Below are 26,143 nucleotides of genomic sequence, written 5' to 3'. Positions count from 1 at the left end.
TCTGTACTGGGACCCATATTGTTTAATATCTTTATCAGTCACAATGGTACGGTGTTGGTCTTTTTGCTGATGAAGATTTGGAACAGAGTTGATAATACTGGAGGGATACGCCAAATAGAAAATGTTTAGGTAAACTAGAGGAATGGTCAGAACTAAAGTTTAATGTGGATAAGTGTAAGATAATGCACCTGGGACATAAAACCCTCGGGCAGAATATAGAATATGTGATACTGTCCTAACCTCATTATCTGAGGAAAGGGATTCAGGAGGTCATTATTTCAGAAGACTTAAAGGTAGGAAGACAATGTGATAGAGCAGCAGGAAATACTAGCAGAATGCTTGGGTGTATAGGGAGAGGTATAAGCAGTAGAAAGAGAGAAGTGTTCATGCCGCTGTACAGAACACTTGTGAGACTCCACTTGGAGTATTTTGCGCAGTACTGGAGGCCGAATCTCCAGAAGGATATAGAGACTCTAGAGAGAGTTCAGAGAAGATACTAAACTTGTACATGGATTGCAGGATAAAACTTACCAGGAAATGTTAAAGGACCTTAACATATATGGCTTGGAAGAAAGAAGAGACAGAGGGGATATGATAGAGACTTTTACATACTTAAAGAGAATCAACACAGTAAAGGAGGAGAGGAGATATAAAAGAAGAAAAACTACCACAAAAGGACATAGTTTTATATTAGAGGGATAAAGGTTTATGCAGTAATATCACAAAGTATTACCTTACTGAGAGAGTAGTGGATGCATGGAATAGCCTTCCTGCAGAAGTGGTCGCTGCAATTACATTGAAGGAATTTACGCATACATGGGATGGGCATAAGGCTATCCTTCATATAAGATTAGTGATGAGCAGCAGGGGCCAAATTCGAATTTACAATATTTCTTGAATATATTGACGATTATTCATCCTATGTTCGCGAAATTCGCATATTCGCTATGCTCATTCACTTTCTTTTCCATGCAAAAATTTGCATGGAAAATTTGCATAACATTTGCATAAAAGTTAGCATGTGAAAAAAAAATACAGACCCACGTGATAGACCCCTATACGCATGGAAAATTTGCATAAAAATTTGCATGTGAAAAAAAAAAGAATATTCATCATAACAAATATATAGCACTATATTCTAAATATTCCTAAAAAATATTTGCATTACGAATATTCGTACTCAACACTATATAAGATAGGACCAGTGACTTTTGATAGTATTCAAAATATTGGGCAGATGAGATGGGTCTAATAGTTTTTATCTGCCAACAAATTCTCTGTTTCTAAGGTCGTGCTATAATTAATCAGTGTCTTTAGACACATATTTGGCTATTGAAAAACTGCTCTGTTGTTCACTGTCACTGTACAATCTTCTATCTGCAGTCCAGTATGTGAAACACATCCCCTCCAGAGACAGGGAAGAGAGTCGGAGAGGATAAGATGAGGAGAGGGGATAAATAGGTGTATAGAATACAGGACAACACTCAAGGAAAAAAAAAAAAAAAAAACAGGCACATAGGGGCAGATTTATCAAAACATGTGCAAAGGAAGACCAGTGCAGTTGTCCATTGCAACCAACCAGATTGCTTCTTTCCTTTTACAAAGAGGCCTGTGAAAACAAAAGAAGCAATCTGATTGGTTGCAATGGCCAACTGCACTATTCTTCCTCTGAACAGGCTTTGATAAATGTGGTGTCCCATTAACGCATTATATACGGTACCTATTTATGTATGGGTCCCCATAGCCAGAGTCCCTAGGACGTAGGGATCCCTGTCACTTATTTAATCCCAGATCGCCTCTATTCTAGTGTATAAATCACTAAGTTATTCAAAGGTTAATGTAAATAGAATAACATATGTAAATTAATGGTTAATTACTTGTTTCCATAGCGTTGCAGGACCTGCGGGTCATGTGACTAGGTGAACTCTATGGTATTGAGCTTAAGGACCTTTGGAGGCCCTGTGACGTAAGCAATCCCATTACATCATGTAATGGGGAATGGCAGATGTTCGGACCAATCAGATTCGCCCCGCCCCCTGCGCATATAAGGGAGCGCCGGCCATGTTTCTCTCTCTTGTTCCTGGGCAAGCAAGCAAGCAAGACCTGCGCAGCAATTATCGCTGTGAGTTAGGCCTGAGCCTTGCGGCGACGGCTGAACAATCTAATTATAGAGTGTAGCAATTCCCAGACACTCTGCAGCATCACCGGACCTAATAATTCCCCTAAATCCGGACGGATCTGCAAATCTCTCCCTAAATTCAGAGACTGTATATCTAGTTCAAGGTCTGCTACAACTGCCAGTCACTAAGCAACCTAAGGACTGTTTGTATGAGACTGTTACTGTGCCGTGGATATTGCAAGCACTTCAGTAAAAAGTTATTCAAGTTCAAGTTCAATCTCTTTGTGGACCTTCAGTAATTTTATGCACCTATTGTTACTGGGAAGGGCGGCGATAGGCCGGAAAATAGATTCAGCATACAGCCCCCAGCCTGGCGTCACGAACTCTAGGGTTAACATTAACCCCTTCTATACCTATACCATACCCAAGGGCTACCACATAAATCTCCCCATAGTCATTGGACTGCATGTAAGACTGGTTTGCATTTTAGCTTCATACCGTACATTAGTATGTGATTTTATGTGCAAAAATGTATTTTCTTTATTGGTGGGATATTAAAAAGGTACTACCGTGCTGACAACTTATCCCCTATCTAAAGGATAAGTTGCCTGATTGCGCGGGGTCCCGTGGCTGGTGACCCCCGCGATCTCGCACGTAGCACCCCGCTCTCATCAGGCCCCGGAGCGAACATCCGCTTCGGGTCTGATGACGGGGCCGGTGATCATGATGTCACAGCTCCACCCCAGTGTGACGTCACGCTCCACCCCCTCAATGCAAGTCTATGGCAGGAGCGAGACTGCTGTCTTTTTACTTTTTTTATGTTCTTATGTATTGATCCTTATGTGAGTCTTATTAATAACTAAAATGTTGTTGAAACATGTGAATAAGTATTCGCCCACCTGCTCTTTTTAAACGTGTCAATTGTGTTCTATTTTTACTTATGACTAAGACTAGGAGGGTCGAAACATGTCAAGTGCTTTCTTCTTACCGACATTCTTCTTACAGTATTTTAAAGAGGTACTCCGGTGCTTACACATCTTATCTCCTATCCAAAGGATAGGGGATAAGATGCCTGATCACGGGAGTCCGTGAGCCCGTGATCATGCACGCAGCACCCTGTTTGTAATCAGTCCCCGGAGCGTGTTCGCTCCGGGTCTGATTACGGGCGACTATAGGACCGGCGGTGTGTGACGTCACGCCTCCGCCCCCGTGTGACGTTACGCTCCGCCCCTCAATGCAAGCCTACGGGAGGGGGCGTGATAGCTATATTAGGGTCAATTCTAACATTCTAAACTCTAGAACATGATAAGTTACGAATATTTTAGAACACAATAATAATGCACACAGTTATATCACTGTACAGGAATAGTATATCCTGTGAAATTACATTAAATGACAAGGTAAATGTATATACATATGTATGATACGGCCACCATCAGTGCTGTATCGGCATCACGCTACATGGAGCCGAAATAATCTTTGACAATGCTGTAAAACAGAATGCTGTACATTGATTCCTGATGAAATTTACTGCAGGAAACACATTGAATACGTATGAGACAATATGAATCTGCATGAGACACACTGAATGAGGAGTGAGCTGATGGCGAGGACTCTCTGAACAGGCAGAGCACGAGGACGCTGATGCAAGTTCGGGAAACAAGGCTTTTAAAATAGTCACTGCACAGCGTATGTTCACTAAATAATGTCACTGCATATGGAATGGAACTGATTGGAAAATTGCTATGTGTACACTGAAGTCTATGCTAGTTGGACACTCAGGCTAATCACTCTGCAGGACCATATATATATATATATATATATATATATATATATATTTATATGTTCATGCACATGGACTTTGGAACCATTTATACATCGCAGTGTGTGCATTGAGGTCTATGAATGAGGACTTTGAGACAAGCAATAAGTGTAGATTTTTTTTATATGCTATTAGGCGTACCTTGGTATAACTGAGTACAACTATGGACTATGGCTTGGGAATATTATAAGTAGTGACTACACATGTTCTAGTGTGAACAGTGACCTAAATTAAAACGCTTATGTTCTACCTGATCACAAAAACAAATGTATGCTAATGCCTGAAAAGATAGGAATGATATGCCGTAACATGCACCTTAATTTTTTCACTATATAATTTTCTTTTCTATGGAGAATAATAAAAGTGAACTTTTATAATAATTTATAGAACTGGACCTATGGGTGGAGGGTTAATTTCCACAAATGTTTTATTTACAATTGATCACTGAGTGATCACTGAAACCCTGGTTCACCACCCACTATTAACTGAAACCTAAAACATAACTTTTATTCTTGCCAAAAATAAGAGTTAAAATGTAATGGAAATATCTCCAGCCAGTATTGATCTTTTGTACTGCACGTCACTACATGCTCATTTGCTTATCTTGCTGTGGCTGCAGTCCACAACAATGTTCTGGAGTGTCCACTTTAGATTAAAAATTAATAAAAAATCATCCCCTCCCCCCCCCCCGACATTTCACCCGACATTAGTCCTTTATCAAGGACTAAAGGGTCAATAGCGTGTGGTGGAGCTATACAACAGCTGGAGGCACACTACTATAACTTTCAGCATGCCCTTTGGCTGTCCGTGCACGCTGGGGGTTGTAGTTATGCAACAGCTGGAGGTACACTGGTTGCAAAACACAGAGTTTGTTACATAACTCAGTGTTTCCCAACCCGTGTGCCTCCAGCTGTTGCAAAACTAAAACTCACAGCATGCATGGTATGTCAGTGCATGCTGGGAGTTATAGTTTTGCAACAGCTGGAGGCACACGGGTTGGAAAGCACTGAGTTAGAAAACAGATAATGTTTCCCAGACAGTGTGCCCCCAGTTGTTGCAATACTACAACTCCTAGCATGCCCAGACAACCGAAGGGCATGCTGGGAGTTGTAGTTTGCAACAACTGGAGGAGAACAGATGTTACAGAACTACACTACTGTGTAGTGGACTCCAAACTGTGGCCCTCCAGATGTTGCAAAACTTCAACTCCAAGCATGCCCAGACTGCCTAGGCATGCTGGGAGTTGTAGTTCACCAACATCTGCAGGGCCAGATGTTACAGAACTACAACTCCCAGCATGCCTGGACTGTCTGGGCATGCTGAGACATCTAGTTTTGCAACATCTGGAAGAGCACAGATTGGAGACCACTGCACAATGGTCTCCAAACTGTGGCCCTCCAAATGTTGCAAAACTACAACTCCCAGCATGTCCAGACAGTCATAGGCTGTCTGGGCATGCTGGGAGTTTTAGTTTTAAAATTCCTAGAAGCAGCAGCAAAGATTAGTGACGATCTTCACTGCTGCCTCTGATGCCGATGCCGACGCTGCCCCATTGCCTCCCCCATCCCCGGTTTTATAATTACCTGTTCTGGGGGCCCAGGGTCTGCGCTACTTCTGGCTCCTGCTGCGTCCTGCGCGCTGTGCAGGTGACACACAGTGAGCACAGTGACAGCTCAGGACGCCGCCGGAGCCAGAAGTAGTGCAGACACCAGGAACAGGTAATTATAACACCAGGGATGGGGGAGGCAATGGGGGCAGTGGCGGCGGCGGTGGTGGTTGGACTAGGTAGGACCCCAGGACAGGCAAGGGAAGAGAAGCTGGCGGCGGTGGCGGTCTCTGGCCCCGCTTAAGCCCCTGCAGTTCATTGATTTAAAGTGCCCGCTTTAAATCATTGATCTGCAGCGGCTTCTGAGGGGGTGGGGGGTGGGGAGGGGGGAGAAATAGCCGATAACATACCGGAATATCGGTATAAGTTATCGGCTATCGGGCTGGTAACAGCGGGACTTCTGCCAGTCAACCTGTGTGATGCCGCGCATCGCCAGGTTAACTGAATGCCTTCTATAGACGGCGGAATGTGCGAAGGACCTGCACAATTCTATAGATAGGATTCTGCGGGAAGGGGTTAAAGGTTGAATTGTGGAAGGTAGAAATTATTATCACGCCTACTGGTAGGTGGTGTAGCTTTGCGCCTTAAAATTTACCTTTGCGCACAAAATAGCGACTTTTGACAAAAGTCGCAAATGATAAATATGTGACCACTGCACGGTCAAAAAGAAAAAGTTCTATGGGTAGGCAAAACGAGTGAAACTGTCTATATCAAAAGGCACAGAAAAGTCTCAAAATATGCTGCTTGCGTCTGAACTGCACCTGATCAAAAAAAATTTTTTTTCTAAAAGCAATGATAAATCTCCCCCACAGTTCATACAGGGCTTCTCCTGTCTCTAATTTTTAGTAACAAACAAACACAGCCTTCACACTCAGGAAAAAACACAAAACAAAGCCTGCTTGTTTAGAACTGACTTTACAGAAATTGTATTTTTCTATATAGGTGGCTTACTACCAGGCACCCAAAAAAACTATCAACAATTTGTGTTACTCACTCAGTTCTTAATGTCAGAACCCGTGGTGTTAAACGGTTCAGACAGCTCTCTCTCTTTTGTTTTGGGCTACGCCCAGCTGTCTGGACTGGTCAGCTGACCTTGATGTGAGCGTCTGTTCTAGCTCCATATAAGCTGGCAGTCTACTCCCAATCCTTGCCTGCTAAAGAGCTCTGTGTACTCCTAGCTAGAATTTATATTGTATGTGTTATTTCTGGCATTTTGACTCTTTGGCTCCACTTTCTGACCCTTCTCCTGGCCTTGCCAATTGGCTTATCTGTAACCTCTTGGTATCAACTCGGACTGTGGATAGCGACTTATTTTGTGTATGCCTAGTTATTTTTCTGTTAGTCTGAGTGATTTCATTCTGTGTCCCGACCTCCGTCTGCATTATAGTGTATTATTTTGACTGGACTGCCTTCACTTATTGTAAGTAAGGACTGTCACTATGGTTACGGACCCACTACTTAAGTCCCTTTTTAAAGCTTAGGCATTCAGGAGTACAACTCCTATCAGAGGGTTGGGACCCTGCATACTGAGCTACATCTTCTCTTGTATGCCCAATAATTAGCAGTCTTCAGTACCTGTGCACATTTGAGCCGAACTGAAACACCTAAACTTGCCCATAAACAGACTTTATCAAAGTCCCTTAGTAGCTAATGTCTGCTAGGGATATCAAACTATTCCTGGATTTCTCACATAGCACCCAGCTTCCTTTGGTTGAGACATCTTGTAGACATTGAACAATTCCTGACCCTCATTCCTGTCTTTGTCTCCCAATAGATAATGCACATATAATGATGTCACAACAGAAGGATAATGCAAAAGGAAAAGCAGTAGTGGACAGATATTGAACACAGCAAAGTGGTTATCAAGAAACCATAGGTCCCTATAACAGAACCTAGAATACCCCATACTCAATACTAACAGCATTTTCTCTCTGAGTGAAGTAGACCGCCTTTAGTTTTTGGGCACTGTTAGCCGCTATGCCTATTACATTAGTAGTTACATCCATTGACCAGTCTGGTGTACCATATAATCTTGCAGTGAAGAGATAAAAACCATTCCTCCCCACAGAGCCGGCGTTATTCTCTGTAGTTCATGCTGGCAAATTAAAAACGTAAATTTACATCTCTGGTAAACTGCGTTGGACATTTTTATTATCCAGAGAAAAGACAGATTTTAAGTTGCAGAGCTCCGAGCTGTGACAGAAAGCTTTATGAATAATGGGCACTGGGCATCTCCTGCATACAAAGCTCTTCTGCTCGGTAAACATACCAGTGAGCCAGTACAACAATATAAGTGCATTTATTGATGCTAACGACAAAATTTCGTCATTCTTATAAACTGCTGGTTGTCTTAAGGACCTAAAGCTAACAGATTGCTCCTTCATTTTCTCCTTGCTAACACCTTACTGCCGTGTGACAGCATTTACCAATCAATAATAATTTACTTCGGTATCTGTGCTAAATCCTCGCCGCTGACTGGCACACATAATTATTTAAAGCAAAAAGACACTTAAAGCCTGGATGACAATGGCATGACCACCGCAGCAACACAGGGATGTCTTTAGCACACTGAAATCTGGATAATTTGATTTACAGTGTACAGTTATGGTCAAGTTCTAAGACATATCTAGGAGTCTATTAGCCTCAGAGGACGTACGGAGAATAATAAAATAGAAGGTATATTAGGCGCTTCACAGAAGCAGGACCAGTTAATACTTCAAGCATGTGTTATGGTACTGGACTAGGATATATATATATATATATATATATATATAGATAGATAGATAGATAGATAGATAGATAGATAGATAGATTGATATATGTATATATATATATATATATATATATATATATATATATATATACATATATTTGCATGAAAATAAAATAATTAACACATTAGTGCATCAAACATATGAAAAAAGTCCAAACATAAACAGCATAAAAATATGTTCAGCATAATTAAGGGGGAACCCCGGTGGAATTTTTTAATTTTTATTATTTTTAATCAACTGGTGCCAGAAAGTTAAACAGATTTGTAAATTACTTCTATTTAAAAATATTTGTTCTTCCAGTATTTATCAGCTGCTTTATGCTCCACAGGAAGTTCCTTTTCTTTTTTTTTTTTTTTTTCCTTTCTGTCTGACCACAGTGCTCTCTGCTAACACCTCTGTCCATGTCAGGAACTGTCCAGAGCAGGATAGGTTTGCTATGGGGATTTGCTTCTGGTCTGGACAGTTCCTGACATGGACAGAGATGTCAGCAGAGGGCACTGTGGTCAGACAGAAAGGAAATTCAAAAAGAAAAGAACTTCCTCTGTAGTATACAGCAGCTGATAAGTACTGGAAGGATTAGGATTTTTATATAGAAGTAATTTAAAAATCTGTTTAATTTTCTGGCATTTATAAAAAGATGTTTTCCACTGGAGTACCCCTTTAAATATTTATTATCTGTATATTATGGCTGCAAACACACTTGGTGTTTTTGTAAAAAAAAAAAATTCTCACAAATGTTTGACTAAATGTTAGCTGTGCTCAGTAGCTGAAAGAAAAATGCCATTTCAGCATAAAAATTTGCAATTATTCTGGCATTGTTTATCCTGAATTCTTCAATAGAAATCCTTGAGTTATATCAAGCTCAGACGTGTTGGATATGCTATAGATTTATTACAGCTTTGTTGCACATTTTCTAAGAATTGTTGCAAATTTACTGCAAATTTGTTGCAGATTTTATCATCCTTATTTAAGTTATTTGGGAAAATCTGAAACAAATCTTTACCAAACCTACAGTATATCATACCCGGAAACAGAATTTTTTAATTTAGGGAAAAATGGGGTTAATCCAAATTATGGTGACAGAGAACAATAACTTTAAGTAATAATGCTTTAACCAGTTGTTTTCCTGCACAAAACATATTTATAGCTACACCACTGCAGGACTCTACTGCAGGCCCAATTGTTATGGAGATCTGGCTAACCTCCAGTCATGTTGTTAACACTAAAGGTCAGTATATACACTTCAGCCAAATGCTGTAGGGTGAAACAGGACAACCAATGGCACAAGCTATACGCCCGCTTGCAACTGTTCTTTATATTACCTTGAAAAGCAAATACAATGCAGTGTCTCACGATGTGGTTCTGTAAGATAAGTATGTTGGTTGTAGGATATATATCCTCTTTTAAGTGTGTTTTACAAATGTTATAGTGTTTTACACTATTTATATAATGATCCTATGTAACAATGCTGTACTGTTAAGTGCTTTATCTTGCTGTTAGAGAGGTAGCTTATATATTTATACTAGTATTACATTGCATTAAGAAACATTTTAGATAGTAGGAGGAGCTTCCCTAGCCCATTCATAAGAGAGAATATCCTGTTCAATTTAGTCTTGTCTAACTTAGAGTGAAAAAGAGTGGCACTTCACTACATGGACCCATTTGGGGCTTTAATACCTATAAAAAGAATATTTTATATTTTGGAGCTTCACTCTAATCCAGCCTAAGGGAGTATCAGAAAAAAGTTACACATACAGAAAGCAGAGGAAAAGTTGTACTAAAGTTCAATTGTATATCTAAGTCTGGGCCTAGAGATGTTGTGGCTGTCACATTCTGGAATGAGTCTAAGACCTACACCCTGCAGTGGGCATTGACACATTTCTTTTTTTTTTCAATACCCTAAACTCACTAACTTGTTTGCCCAAGGGGCACCTCTTCACTTAAACCATTATTCTGGTTGGTACTTTGCAAGTGACCAAAACTCCATTAGACTGTTTTGCTAAACTAAATAAAAAGCTGAGTTTCTTCATACTTTACCTTGTCTTAAGCTGATTAGCTGCACATTTACCATTAAGGTACCACCCTGCTTCCTTCTTCCGAACACTATACAGACTGTGTCCCAGGGAAAATTACTCTATACACAGAGATGACGCACACACGGCCTGATGAAGCGCCAGTGGGCGTGATACGGTCCATGGCCGGCATCTGAGGCTCCCCTTGTTACAGCTGCCGCCTCCCCGCCATGGAAGACTGGGACTGAGATCAACTATCAGCCGCTAGCCCCCGCACGAGAGTGTAATTGCTCTGTATCTTTCAATTCTTTCTATATTTGCTACAGTTGTAACCAGTGTCTGATATACGTAGAGCACCTCCAGACATCAGAGCTCCCTCCTATTCACATATCCAGGTTGATGAAATACATCCATTTGTTTGATAATTAACTGCTATATTTGCAACATATTGGAAGATAGTAGTACTAGTGCCGTCTCCGACTTTTCTTAGGGATTGGACTATATACTGTACATACTTATTGTGCACTTCCTTGTGCCAACTGAAAGGGTGTTGGTACATTTAGTGGAAGCCCTTGTGTCCACCAACATCCACAAATACCTGCTATTGTAACTACAGAAAAATAATATTACTACTTAATTTTGTAAATAATGTATGCAGATCACTGCTTTATGAATCTATATAGGATCATTATGAATGTTTTGTAGTACTCTTTTGTATGTAGCCTGAGGACTCCTATAGGCTCAGATGGTATCTGTGTGTGCCTATTTACATCTAGTCTAAAATGCAAATCTTTAAAGAGGCACGCTATTACTATATATAAAGTGCATACTGGTCTGTACAGATATACAAATGTGAGCATACATGTATGTATGTAAGCATAGATCATAACCCAGTATGAAATGGGCTTTCTAAACATGCACAATATCATATTGATCATTCCATCATCAACATCCCACTGCTGAGTTGTAGGGATATCAGTCATTTAGTGTTAGTCATGAAATATTATTTTACACCACAAAAAAATAAAGGTAAGTGCATTTATTAAAATATTTTAATTAAAAAAATTCTCATTTTTTTGCCTTTCAGCTTCAACTATAGAAATAAAAGCATTACAAGCAACATATGAAATTAAAAATAAGACATAGACATGTCAAGAGTGTCAAGACTACATCATGTCACAGAAGGCTTATAGTAAAGGATGCTGATCCATGGGGCGATTCAATTTTTTTTTTCCTTACTAGGCATAATTATAAAATGTTTCATTGACTTTATTTGTTTGCCTTCCCCTGGATCAATATGGCTACAGGCAAAGAATGAGCACCACTGCCAATTAAACTGTGTTGTACTGTAGGGAGGAATTGATGGATACATGTCTTTCTTGACCTTATCTACGACAAATTATTAAACCAGTGACCCTATCTCATACTGTTGTTAAGATCAAGTCGATGTTATCACTGTTGACAAGTAAAATTAATGCACAGTACAGACCTGGTTATTATGTGTTAAGACCCTAATTTGTTTGGAAGTAGAGTTTTATCATACATGATGAGGATTGTAATGCTGCATGTAGCTTTGTCATGCCTGATCAACCAGTCTGCTCACGTGAAAGAAAGTATAGGATGTCTCTAATACTGTAATGAGGACTGTAAGGGAAACATAAAAAAGACCTTCCTCGGGCCCTGCAATAAGACGGGGGAAAGACAATACTAAGACAAAGAGGAAAAAAGATCTCACTGTCTGGATTTATTTGGGACACCAATACCTATAATGAAAGTATTTTATATCATGGAGCTTCACTCCTAGTCCAGCCAAGGGAGTATCAGAGAGGAGTTACTCACAGAAACCAGAGACTTTGTGTAGACATTGTACAATAGTTCTATAGCAAATCTAAGTCTAGGCATAGAGATGTTGTGGCTTTCACACCATGGAATTATTATAAGACCTGCACCTGTGGGCTCTATTACAAATTTTGAACTTGTATTAAAAAACAAAACTTCTATTCATACCCCTGATAACAAGAAAATGGTAATGTGGCTTAAAGGCAGTCTGTCAGCAGATTTATGCTGGCGAAACCATGGACAGTATCAAATCCTGACAGGATCACTCATTGCTGGTAACTAAGTTTAACTATGAACTGGTACAATAATCCAAGCCATTGCATGGGAGAAATGTCCGGTAGGCAGTCTCCTGGGAACCCCCCACCCAGATTAACTTGATTGACAGTTGTCTTCCCATTAACAAATTTAAGAGAGGCTTATCAATCAAGCCAAGGAAGGAGACAGCAGCTGGAAAGACTGCCTACTAGACACTTCCCTGGTGTCACAGCTTGGTGTAAAACTTAGAGGGAGACATATGAAGCTTTCACCAGGAAAAAATTACAAAATAAAATAAAAATATGTGGAAACACCCACCTTGCGACTTTTTGTGCTTCTCTCACTAAGTTGACACAACACCACGCACAGTGAGCTACACAACACATGGGCCCTCATTTACTATTCTAAACCCAACTTGTTTTGTCGGTTTTTTTTGGAGCATCTTTGTCTGCGACATGTCGCAGACATCGTGCGCCAGTCTGCAACAGGATGCAACATTTTTTCCCGACGGACCCGATGTGGATTCTCCCAAACCCGAAAAAGGGGCGTAACCCGACAATTCTGAGCTTTCCCACGTATTTATAAAGGTTTCCAACCCGAATTTGTTGAATTGTTGTGGATTTTTTCCGAAAAACTCAGAGGAGTTGGAAACCGAAACCAACAAAAACCACGTGCGACAAACAGGATGCGACATAATAATAAATACCAGGGGGAAAAAGCAGTCGGGTAAGAAAGCAAGATAGACTTACAACCCGATTTTCTAAGTAAATGAGGGCCATGGTGTCATGAAAGCAACATATTCATTTAAATTTTCACCTGCAAAAAGGTGAAAATTAAAACTAAATTCTACACCAACTCTGACTAGCCTAACTTTTAGAGGTGTGCTTTGGTGGCAGAATTTTTAAGGCCAAATAGGCGGAACCAGCCCTGAAACATCTCTCGCTTAGTTTTTCCATAAAACACTGCAGCATTTTTTGTCATGTCTTAATATAACATGAAACTTCTTAAGTGTTTACTGTTTGTTTTAATGTTGAATGTCTACTTGTGGGACCAATGTCCCTGTCCTACGCGTCATTGAGCTCTCCATAACTTGTGAGCTGATAGACATTCTAAAGTAATGGTAAGTGATTCAAAATTCTAAATTGACTTTACTGTCAAATTGTATTTTATCAATCTCAAAATATTCAACAATCAAATAATGTTTTATTTTTTACTTCTCTTTTTCCTTTTTAATATTAATACACATACACAAAAACAATAATATTACATTAGAATATTAAAAACACACTGAAAATATGTGAATGAGGACGGGACCTCCTGGTTGGATATTATACAAAGTTAAAAAGCCATTAGTCGTATTGATCTTGGATGTCCCTAGCATGGCAATGACACAGAATGGAACACATTTCCCCCCTATTCTTTATGGTGTGACAGAGAGGCTTAAATGAGTTTGTCACTGTAGGCAGAGAAAAAAAAAAGAATCTGATGAATTTCTTTGCACTTTTCCTCGGGATCATTTTCTGCAGCACTGAAGCACATGGCCGAATCTCAAATGTGTCACGTGGATGTATTCACTTGAACTAGCTGATCTGGGACTGAATATAGGAATCCTCAACCTACTTTTACGAGGGCAAAGCTATGTTTTTTATTTTTTATTTAATAGTATCTTGACATAAGGTTAACAGATGTTCTGTTCAGTAATATACATGTTACGCCTAGCGCTCCGGGTCCCCGCTCCTCCCCGGAGCGCTCACGGCGTCTTTCTCCCTGCAGCTCCCCGGTCAGTCCCGCTGACCGGGAGCGCTGCACTGTCATGGCCGTTGGGGATGCGATTCGCACAGCGGGACGCGCCCGCTCGCGAATCGCATCCCAGGTCACTTACCCGTTCCCGTCCCCTGCTGTCATGTGCTGGCGCGCGCGGCTCCGCTCTCTAGGGCGCGCGCGCGCCAGCTCCCTGAGACTTAAAGGGCCAGTGCACCAATGATTGGTGCCTGGCCCAATTAGCTTAATTGGCTTCCATCTGCTCCCTGCCTTTATCTGACCTCCTCCCATGCACTCCCTTGCCGGATCTTGTTGCCTTGTGCCAGTGAAAGCGTTTTGTGTGTCCTAAAGCCTGTGTACCAGTACTTTTGCTATCCACCCTGACTACGAACCTTGCCGCCTGCCCCCGACCTTCTGCTACGTCCGACCTTGCTTCTGTCTACTCCCTTGTACCGCGCCTATCTTCAGCAGCCAGAGAGGTTGAGCCGTTGCTAGTGGATACGACCTGGTCACTACCGCCGCAGCAAGTCCATCCCGCTTTGCGGCGGGCTCTGGGGAAAACCAGTAGTGACTTAGAACCGATCCACTAGCACGGTCCACGCCAATCCCTCTCTGGCACAGAGGATCCACTACCTGCCAGCCGGCATCGTGACAGTAGATCCGGCCATGGATCCCGCTGAAGTTCCTCTGCCTGTTGTCGCCGACCTCCCCACACTGGTCGCCCAGCAAGCCCGACAGATTGCCCAACAAGATCACCAACTGTCGTACTTGACCACCATGACTCAGCAACTCCAGTCGCAGCTACAGCAGATTCAGTCTCAGCTACAGCAGCAGCAACCATCTCCTCCGCCAGCTCCTGCACCTCTTCCGCAGCGAGTGGCCACTCCTAGCCTCCGCCTGTCCTTGCCGGACAAATTTAATGGGGACTCTAAGTTTTGCCGTGGCTTTCTTTCGCAATGTTCCCTGCATTTGGAGATGATGTCGGATTAGTTTCCTACTGAAAGGTCTAAGGTGGCTTTCGTAGTCAGCCTTCTGTCTGGAAAAGCCCTGTCATGGGCCACACCGCTCTGGGACCGCAATGACCCCGTCACTGCCTCTGTACACTCCTTCTTCTCGGAAATTCGAAGTGTCTTTGAGGAACCTGCCCGAGCCTCTTCTGCTGAGACTGCCCTGCTGAACCTGGTCCAGGGTAATTCTTCCGTTGGCGAGTACGCCATACAATTCCGTACTCTTGCTTCTGAACTATCCTGGAATAATGAGGCCCTCTGCGCGACCTTTAAAAAAGGCCTATCCAGCAACATTAAAGATGTTCTGGCCGCACGAGAAACTCCTGCTAACCTGCATGAACTCATTCATCTAGCCACTCGCATTGACATGCGTTTTTCTGAGAGGCATCAAGAGCTCCGCCAGGAAAAAGACTTAGATCTCTGGACACCTCTCCCACAGTCTCCACTGCAATCTGCGCCTAGGCCTCCCGCCGAGGAAGCCATGCAAGTGGATCGGTCTCGCCTGACCCTGGAAGAGAGGAATCGCCGTAAGGAAGAGAATCTTTGTCTGTACTGTGCCAGTACCGAACATTTTTTGGTGGATTGCCCTATCCGTCCTCCACGTCTGGGAAACGCACGCTCGCACCCAGCTCTCGTGGGTGTGGCGTCTCTTGATGCTAAGTCGGCTTCTCCACGTCTCACGGTGCCTGTACGGATTTCTACTTCAGCCAGCTCTTCCCTCTCAGCCGTGGCCTGCCTGGATTCTGGTGCCTCTGGGAATTTTATTCGGGAGTCCTTGGTGAATAAATTCCGCATTCCGGTAACCCGTCTTGTCAAGCCACTCCACATTTCCGCGGTCAACGGAGCCAGGTTGGATTGCACCGTGCGTTACCGCACGGAGCCCCTCCTAATGTGCATCGGACCTCATCACGAGAAAATTGAATTTTTGGTCCTTCCCAATTGCACTTCCGAAATTCTCCTTGGACTACCCTGGCTTCTACACCATTCCCCAACCCTGGACTGGTCCACTGGGGAGATCAAGAGTTGGGGTCCCTCTTGTTCCAAGGACTGCCTTAAACCGGTTCCCAGTACTCCCTGCCGTGACCCTGTGGTTCCTCCTGTATCCGGTCCCCCTAAGGTCGTTAGGGACTCTGCCTGCCACAGAAAATGCCTCTCCCCCCCTCCCAGTCGACTCAGGCAAGCCTCGGTGCCTCCTCATGGCCCTCGTCCTGGTGTCACACTGCCCCGTGCCAGGCCTCGCCCTCTGCCCTCCCTCCCCATTCCCACTCCTGCTGTACTGCCTGCCATTGAGGAAACCATCCATTCCTTCCCGGTGTCCTCATCCCAGGGGAGGCAGTCACCGGACAAAAAAAAGGGGAGACCTAAGGGGGGGGGTACTGTTACGCCTAGCGCTCCGGGTCCCCGCTCCTCCCCGGAGCGCTCACGGCGTCTTTCTCCCTGCAGCTCCCCGGTCAGTCCCGCTGACCGGGAGCGCTGCACTGTCATGGCCGTTGGGGATGCGATTCGCACAGCGGGACGCGCCCGCTCGCGAATCGCATCCCAGGTCACTTACCCGTTCCCGTCCCCTGCTGTCATGTGCTGGCGCGCGCGGCTCCGCTCTCTAGGGCGCGCGCGCGCCAGCTCCCTGAGACTTAAAGGGCCAGTGCACCAATGATTGGTGCCTGGCCCAATTAGCTTAATTGGCTTCCATCTGCTCCCTGCCTTTATCTGACCTCCTCCCATGCACTCCCTTGCCGGATCTTGTTGCCTTGTGCCAGTGAAAGCGTTTTGTGTGTCCTAAAGCCTGTGTACCAGTACTTTTGCTATCCACCCTGACTACGAACCTTGCCGCCTGCCCCCGACCTTCTGCTACGTCCGACCTTGCTTCTGTCTACTCCCTTGTACCGCGCCTATCTTCAGCAGCCAGAGAGGTTGAGCCGTTGCTAGTGGATACGACCTGGTCACTACCGCCGCAGCAAGTCCATCCCGCTTTGCGGCGGGCTCTGGTGAAAACCAGTAGTGACTTAGAACCGATCCACTAGCACGGTCCACGCCAATCCCTCTCTGGCACAGAGGATCCACTACTGCCAGCCGGCATCGTGACAATACAAAGAACAAAGGTGCCCTGCACTCACCGCTATAGTCCAGGTACTCCTGCTCCCATCTCGGGTCAAGGCTCAGACACGGAGGACTCGGACAGTGGAGCGCTCAGAGGCAACTGCCGGCGGTTTCACGCATAGGAATGCGCTTCATCCGGCCTGGGAGGCCGGATGAAGCGCATTCCTATGCGTGAAACCGCCAGCAGTCGCCTCTGAGCGCTCCACTGTCCGAGTCCTCCGTGTCTGAGCCGTGACCCGAGATGGGAGCAGGAGTACCTAGACTATAGCGGTGAGTGCAGGGCACTTTTGTTCTTTGTATATTACTATTCAGTGATTGTTGTTTTCACTGTACTAGCACCTCCGTTGCCAGGGTTGAGTTTCCATATCTGCGGGATGCCATTTCCATCTCGTGGTCTCAGGAGGTTTAAGGTACCGGTGCCACTACCTTTTCCTTTGTTACTATTAGAAGTTCTGTTCACACCACAATTTTGATTTAATGTTAGTTCAGGTCTATGTTCGGGATATTATCTAAAAGTAGTCACAAGTTGACTATGTTCCGGCCATTAACTTCAATGGGTGCGTTGCCTGTCCAGGCAAACAAACATCAGCATCCCATTCTGACAGTCTGTCACTGTATATGTGCATTAGAGGGAACAGTTGTGATATAAACCCAATCTGTGTGGGGCCCCTGCTTTCCAATGGCCATTTTAAAAAGAGTATAATTCTTATTATCCTTCCCCACCATTGTGTCCCTCTCAGGTAATACCTTCCATTTTTTATTTTTGGAATGTAAAAAAATAAATAAAAATAAAATAGTGCAGTACCTTGAAATCAGTCTAATAAAAAAAAATATATATATATCTCACATAAATTGCAAGTGTTAGTGTGCAATTGGTGTACAGGTGCATCAATTTTTGGAGTGTCATACAAAGGTCACATTATATCTACGCATTTGTCCTCCACTTACCCTTGATGTGTGACTTTGAGCCCCTTGACCATGGTAAGGTAAACTAATGTGGCAAAAAAATGTTTCTAATTATTAATATTTGTTATACTTTCTTATATTACAACAGATAAAATAAAACAACATTGTTATTATAACTCTACATTGTAAGATTTAGACTGTGTTCACACTAAAAAATCTCTGAGATGTTCCAGATATTCCAGTTACCGTTAGCTGCAGGCACTGCCAACATTTTTCATTCTTTGGAGCATACGGACACGTGCCTTCTCCATGATCCAAACAGATTTCATGTTCGTTCTTCTGGCGTAGTCCTGAATTTGAAATTTAGCAGTGTGCATTGTGCTGCAAAATCTTATTGAAAACAATGGGAGGCTGCTGCACCAGAATTTATGAGCAGTATTTCTAGCCTCAAAAATTCTGTAGTGTGAATGCAGCCTTAAACTTTCCCTTGGCAGAGTACAAAGTGGGGACATAAATATCTAGTAGACTGGTGCAAGACTATCATTTCATATATACCTGCATTTCAGATAGGGCTGAAAAGCAAAGTTTTTTTTTTTAACTATACAATAAGTCTAAAAAATAAATTTAAAAAAAGTACAAAAGAGCCCTTTTCTGATTCTGTTAGCTGGTTGAACACCTAAGGCCATGTTCACACTACGGAATTTCAAATCAGAATTCTACAGGAATATTTTGCTCGGAAATTCTGCTGCAGCAGATTCCCGTTGATTTCAATAGAATTCTGTTGCACTGTGCATACAGAGAAATTTCCTGATTCTGGCAATGTTCCCTAACCTGTGCCTCTTCAGATTTTGCTGAACTTTAACTTCCATCAGGCCCTGGCAGCCTTGGAGATAGCCATATTTAAAGAGTTCCTGTCATCAAACCATATTTTCTAAACTAACTCAGTTTATATTCCCTAACTACTCCTAAAACCCCTTCTGCCCTTAAAAAAATATCTGAGCTTTAAAAAGCTTTGTATCATACCTTTTCCCTTGCTCACATTGTGTGAGCTCCCGGCAGGAGAAAATGGGCATTCCCCAGCAGGCGCAACATCACTGAAGCCTGCAAGAGCTGTGCCTTGCCGTGCCCCACATGTACTTCCTGAATTTGGTCTCCTGCCACATTGGTAGGAGATCAAACTAACTGTTTGACAAGCGCAGGGAACAGAGCAGAGCACCCTAGTGACCATTTTTTCAATCACATTAAAAACATATAATGGTTGAGAATTTTAACAGAAAGTAATTAGCAAAGTGTCTTATAATTACATGAGGAACAATATATTAAAAGTTTAGTTTGGTAACATGTACTCTTTAAGCATTATATCTAGACATGAGAAATTTTTGAGTAAAATTTGGCAAATTCAAATCCTTTCATCTTGAAAAAAAAGTAGTTTCGCTATCCAAGTGTCCCAATTCCTTGGAAAAGTCAACCTGACTTCTCTAGGGATCTAGAGCCTTTGGAAAAGGAAATAATTTTTCAAGACTAAGACGATTGGCTTCTTCATAAGGTTAGAACTCACAAAATCTTAAATTTTATTTCCAGGGTAAAATTATTAAAGACTTATCCACAGAATAGGTACAAGAAAAGGCTTCAGTATAGGGTGCAGGAGTACATCGGCACTGAACGGACCCAGGACACAGCAGGTAAGAAGGTAAAATTCTATTTATTTGATGCAATGCGTTTCCCTGCACAAGTGCAGATTCATCAGGCATGATGCCTGATGAATCAGCACTTGTGCAGGGAAACGCGTTGCATCAAATAAATTGGATTTTACCTTCTTACCTGCTGTGTCCTAGGTCCGTTCAGCGCCGATGTACTCCTGCACCCTATACTGAAGCCTTTTCTTGTACCTATACGTTGTGGAATCCACACCAGGAGGGCCGCAGACGGACCATTGTATCCAAGCGATTTCCATTGTTGTGTATGAGGCTACACAACCACCCACGGTGAGCAGTTTAAAATTAGCTTTTACTCTGCCCTCCCCCATCTCCGGTGGTATTACCCTATGGAGCGCCTTCTCTCCTGTTTTTAGAACCTTATCCACAGAATAGACTGTCAATAGCTAATCAGCATGGTGTTGAAACCCAGTAACCGCTGATCAGCTGTTTGGGCCAGCCACATTGCCAGAAGTAAACAATATATGTATAGGAGCCAGAAAACTTGGTTCTGTACTTTGTGGTATTGGTAGCACCAGTTTACTGCAGCAAAGCTGCCATTAACTCTAATGGGAGCTGGAGTGCAGTTATTTGGCAACACTATTACTACTACAATGTACAGGGTTAAAGCTTCCAGCTCCCATACATTGTTTACCTCTGGCAATGTGGCTGGCCCAAACTGCTGATCAGTGGAAGTCCTGGGTTTCGGCTCCTTGCTAAACAGCTATTGATACTATATTCTGTGGATGGGTCATCAATAATTTTACTCTGAGAAACCTCCTTAATTCTCTAGATCAGTGGTCTCCAAACTTTAGATATTGCAAAACTACAACTCTCTGCATGCCCAGACAGCCATCTGGACATGCAGGGAGGTGTAGTTTTGCAACATCTAGAGGTCCACAGTTTGGAGACCACTGCTTAAGATATGACAATTCTAGAGTACACAGTAGCAATAGCATGCAGTTCCAGTTCAAATTTGAATTTCCAGCTATACCTAAGTGCACCATCAGCATTATCTACAAATGTGGATTTGTATATCTTGTGTGCCATAGCTACCTCTCATTTCTAGTTCCCATCTTCATATGGATGAAAGTAGTTCATGCATTGCAATAGCGCATTGCAAAATCAGATCAACTGCAAAGTGCTAATTCCATTTTTCCCGTGTATAAATGTATACATTACAAACTGTATGGAATTAGCGTTACCCATACGGTATGTATTTAAAGCTTTTTGCTTCCATTCTTCAAGCCTTATTTTTTTTTTTTTATTGAGCTTAGAGCCAGCAATGTCATTTGTAACAAGGAACAGGAAGGTCTGTATGAATTAGGGTGCCAGTGAGGGGCGTCATAGCAGTGTCTGAGCATCTGCTGACTGATGCAACTATCTGGCAGGTTGGGTTAAGCAATTTTTTTTCTTTTATTTCTGATCCAAGGAAGTGGTCTGGCTCCTACTTCAAAAGACGTCTTGTCAGGATCCAACCAGATGTCAGCTTGGAGGTTTAAATTGCTGATTATTTGGAAGAATTTCAAGCTCAGTGTGTATGTCATTCTTGTCTTGCCACTGTAACACTTGGAGGTTTTGGAAGTATCTGTCAGACGGGTAGCTTGCATTGTATTTTTTGGCCTTGTATTATAGCCTCCAGCTGTTGAGGGCTGCACATCACTGCCCTGACTGCTGTCAGTTCTGTAATACAGTATTAAATCTAGGGAGATTTATTTACACGCTCGGAAATACTTCTTCTACCAAAAGAGGTTCTAACATATTTAATAAATCAATAGAGCTCATGCTATGACACTGCTATACAAATGTCTCTGCTTCCATCTGCATCAGAGGATATGTCTGCATCCTCTGCTGCACATTGTCACAATTAATGGGAAAAATAAAGAAGAAATAAATAAATAGCGTTGTGTATGGTGCTATTTTGTCCATGAAAGTGTCAAACAACTCAACAGAACACCATGGGTACCAATATATGTCAGTGGAGCCTATTGGGTGCCATTGGTATCGTATAATGGATTGGATACTACGCTGTGGTTTCAACTGTAAACAGAGATCCTAATGTCGATGTGAATAAAGTCTCATTCATTTCATGCCAGTGCTGGTTGGCTAGAAGAGAAGAGACAGTGTTGGTCTGGCTAGAAGAGAAGAGACAGTGCTGATCTGGCTAGAAGATGAAGCCAAAGAGTATCACACCACATTACACTGGCTCCAAGTAGAGCCGTCTAGTGTAGTAGCATCTCTCTAAGGCCTCATTGACACCCCAATTGGTGCTTCAGAGCCATTGATACATTGGGAAAATGTGGAAATGGCAGGCATGCTGACATCTACTTGCTCAGCAGGTACGGGTTCCATTCATTTCAATGGCCTGTTCAAATAATTGTGCCAACGTATTAGAGTATTGTCTCAGACGTGAAATTGCTGCATGCCACATTTCTCAGACTGAGCAAAAACTTGTATACACTCGGGAAATGAACAAAGTAGAAATGAACAGGATACGTTTAGCACTTCTCTTGGGGGTGAAATATCTTTGGTTAAATGGGAGTGGTAGCAATGGAGAGGGAGCTGAAAAGCTGATAGATAATGGTGCTGAGGAGTCAGAAGTTAAGTTCAGAGTATATCAATACAGCAAAGAAATGAAGACCGTCGCACTCACCATTCTAATCAGTTCTTTATTCAGTCAGGTGAGGCAGGTACAGTCATCTGTGAGGCAGAGGGGCATACATGGGGGCGGTGTTAGTTTCGCGTGGTATACACGCTTCGTCTAGCCAACACTCACTAAAATGAGCGTTGGCTAGACGAAGCGTGTATACCAACCGAAGCAGACACCATCCCCAGGTATGTGCCCCTGCATGACAGATCACTGTACCTGCTTCACCTGACTGAATAAAGAACTGATTAGAGTGGTGAGTGCGACAGTCTTTATTTCTCTGCGGTATTGAATGTAGTCACTAGCTGACAAAGCTTGGGCTATTAAAATGAATGGGGCTCATATCTGTCCAAGCATAGATACATCAACATGTCATTTTGACATTTTGCTAATGGATCCATGCCTCAGAGGCCCCAATCGTGACGTGAACGAGGCCTAATGTACCATACAGTGCAACATGTGCTATACTGTTCTCACCTTTGAATGCTATGTGAGGCGGATGGGGGGCGGCGGCATTGGGCTATTTAGCTGTACATATATCTACAAATGAACAAACTATGAAAAGCTCAAACTGCAAGACAATGGAAGAAAAATGGGAGAGATAAAGAGTGGTCTTCTCCAGTGAGAGATGTCTCCCTGTATTATTATATCATTATTAAAAGAAGCAAGACTAGTTCCTGTCTTTCAATAATGGTGATTTGAAGAGATATTCTTATTCACAGGACAAGGAATAATTTGTGGATTGTCATGGGTCCAACCACTGGGTTACCCAGGGATACAGAGGAAGGAGGGGGAAAAAGGGATCAGTGAGGCTTCCAGCAGCCAGATTCCTGCCTCTCCACTAGTTATCCCTTGTCTTGTGAATGAGGATAATGGTCTGAAATTAAAATATTACTTTGGGATCTGGTCACACATGCCGTATTTTGCGGCATATTTGCTGCTGCATATTTTCCTACCCATTGAAGTCAATGGGCAGCAAAATCAGCTGCGTATTTTGCTACCCATTGACTTTAATGAGTAGGAAAATACGCAGTATCAAATACACAGCAAAATATGGCACATGTTACCCTACTTTTAATGTATGTTCTCCATTCCTCTGGTTCCTCTTAATTGTATCTAATAGAGAGGGATACACATTTATAGAGGATATGACAAGGGGTTGTGTTTTGGTAGCAAAACCATTCATAGCAATACAACAGCAGTCTTCTAATATCCCTGCCATATTTACAGAACTTGTATTGTTCACAACTCACTAAGCATAAAATAATTATGATTCATGTTCCGTAAATGTTGGCATTATACAATTAGGTAAAAAGTAGAATGTCATAGAACTCATTTCAGCACCAGTTACATTACCTTGGTCAGGGAGGGATTTTGAAAGAGTTTGGTCTGGGCGCCCATGTTAGCATTACAATACATTACAGCTGCCTATTACAGGTTCCTGATGATAGGAATAATAGAGAACTGGAGGAAAGGATATGATTTGAGATAAATGGAATGTAGCACATGTAATAAAAACACAGTGCAATACTAAAAATTGCTGCAAAGGAAGGAGGCAGAAGTGGGGACTACTAGATTTCATACATTTGGCTTTCTAGGTGAAATCATATGGAATACAAGTCAGGTGAACAACATCAAAAGGAGCCGGATCTGGGGACAGGGGACACAACAGCCTTGTGTGCGTGCCTAACATACAACTGTAGAATGCTAATGTAAGGCAATTTAGAAGATAGGAGAGTGCAGCACTTCAGGGTAGAAGAGATGAGAGGCTGCAGAGAATAGAAATGGTTTATTATCAAGCCTGCAGCCTGGGCACCAAGAAAATGATGAAGAGCATGTGTTGTGCAGTGAATAAGGCTGGCGAACATGCTTCTGGGCCTTCTGTACTTTGTCACAGATGTACATAACAACACGGGCCTCATTTGGTACTATGTCTGTACAGATGTACAGTAGCAGAGTTAATAGTCAGACTTAGTGCATCAATACATCTACCGTATTTTTCGCCTTATAAGACACTTTTTCTGGGGGGGGGGGGGAAGTTGGTGTGTCTTATACGGTGAATACACACCTATCACGGCGGTCCCTGCGGCCATCAACGGCCGGGACCCGCGGCTAATACAGGACATCACCGATTGCGGTGATGCCCTGTATTAACTCTTCAGACGCGCCGGGTCTGAAACGAAAGTGACACTAACCGCTTGCACCGAGAGGGACCTTACCTGGTCCTAGGTGTCTGCTCCGTGCCGGGATCCCCTGCATGGCCGGCGATCTCCTTCGTGGTCATCACGTCATCGCGCACGCTGCCCCATCATCCAATAGGAGCGGCGTGCGTAGCGACGTGATGGCGGCGATGGAGAGCGAGGAGACGTTCCGGAGCGACGGGGACGCGACAACAGCGATGGAGGGCGACATCCATAGCAGCGGTGACGAGCGGTGACGAGTCCGGAGCGGCGGGGACACGTGAGTATTGCCTCCTATACCAGTGGTCTTCAACCTGCGGACCTCCAGATGTTACAAAACTACAACTCCAGGCAGGCCCGGACAGCCAACGGCATGCTGGGAGTTGTAGTTTTGCAACATCTGGAGATCCGCTGGTTGAAGATCACTGTGACCTATACTTTACATTGTATTCTAGATTTTCCTAATTTAAAATTGGGTGCGTCTTATATGCCGGAGCGTCCTCCGTTAATGCACTATGGCCGACATTTATCATTGTCTTTAGACTGTTTTTTGTGTCTACAAAAGGTGCAAAAAAGGCACAAGCATGGTTTATCTGCGCCTTTTGGTTTACACATTTCTGCTGATTTTGAGTTACAATCAACTGATTTTGGCAATACACATGATATGGAAGGGTTTTATGAACTATGAATAAAAAAGACACAAAGCCACTGAAAAGTCTCTAAAACTACACCAGCCCAGACTTTGCTTTTTGGTGTATGTGAAGAGAAACATTTCAGAAAATGTGACCTGCACAAAATTTTTCAAATGCTCTGTGACCATTGTATAAATTTGGTTCTCCTACACATTACCAGCACACAAAAAAAGTGTAGAAAAATGCTTCACTTACACCTACAATGATAAATGCCGGCCTATGACTCTGACTGCTAACTCTGCTACATCTGTATAGCTTATGCACTACAGAAGTTTCTAGGTCACACATCTGTATGTCATGTACAAAAGGTCACAATAAAACTAACTAATATTTATGTGACAAGAGTCCATACACTGGTGAGAACATATTAGAAGCAATTCGGTGTATGTAAAATGTCACTCAATAATAAGAAAGAATAGCTAGATGTGTATTCAACAGGAAGCTCTATTTTGCGTCCAGCGGAGAACACAGAACATTCAGTGTTACCTTTACCCTGACGCATTTCTGACATCATCACACATCCTTAATCATCGGTTTTACATGGTGTGGGACTCTAGCCCTTTTAAACCTGCTTTAAAACAGGTTTAGGAGGGCTCAAATACCACACCATGGGATTCCCATGATTAAAGGAGAACTGTAACCAAATGAAATTACCTTTATATAGCTGCACATGAAAAAGGAAACAAGCCCAGTGTAGGTGTAGTTTTTTTGCTCACTCGGCAGGTTTTTCAA

At 42.8% G+C, this 26,143-nt stretch overlaps 1 protein-coding gene and 1 long non-coding RNA gene across 6 annotated transcripts in view; one reads left to right on the top strand and one right to left on the bottom strand.

Moving 5' to 3' along the window:
- Nucleotides 1-11,733, top strand: part of LOC130368158 (uncharacterized) — a 102,775-nt gene extending 91,042 nt beyond the window's left edge. Inside the window, exon 4 of the long non-coding RNA XR_008892304.1 lies at nucleotides 11,421-11,733. This is a non-coding gene — a long non-coding RNA (uncharacterized LOC130368158). The remainder of the gene's footprint in view (nucleotides 1-11,420) is intronic.
- UNC5D (unc-5 netrin receptor D) overlaps nucleotides 1-26,143 on the bottom strand; it is a 670,113-nt gene that overhangs the window by 347,178 nt on the left and 296,792 nt on the right. The window lies entirely within an intron of this gene.

Source organism: Hyla sarda, chromosome 4, assembly GCF_029499605.1.
Source record: "Hyla sarda isolate aHylSar1 chromosome 4, aHylSar1.hap1, whole genome shotgun sequence".
NCBI classification, from domain to species: Eukaryota; Metazoa; Chordata; class Amphibia; order Anura; family Hylidae; genus Hyla; species Hyla sarda.
This window is presented reverse-complemented; position numbering and strand designations above follow the sequence as displayed.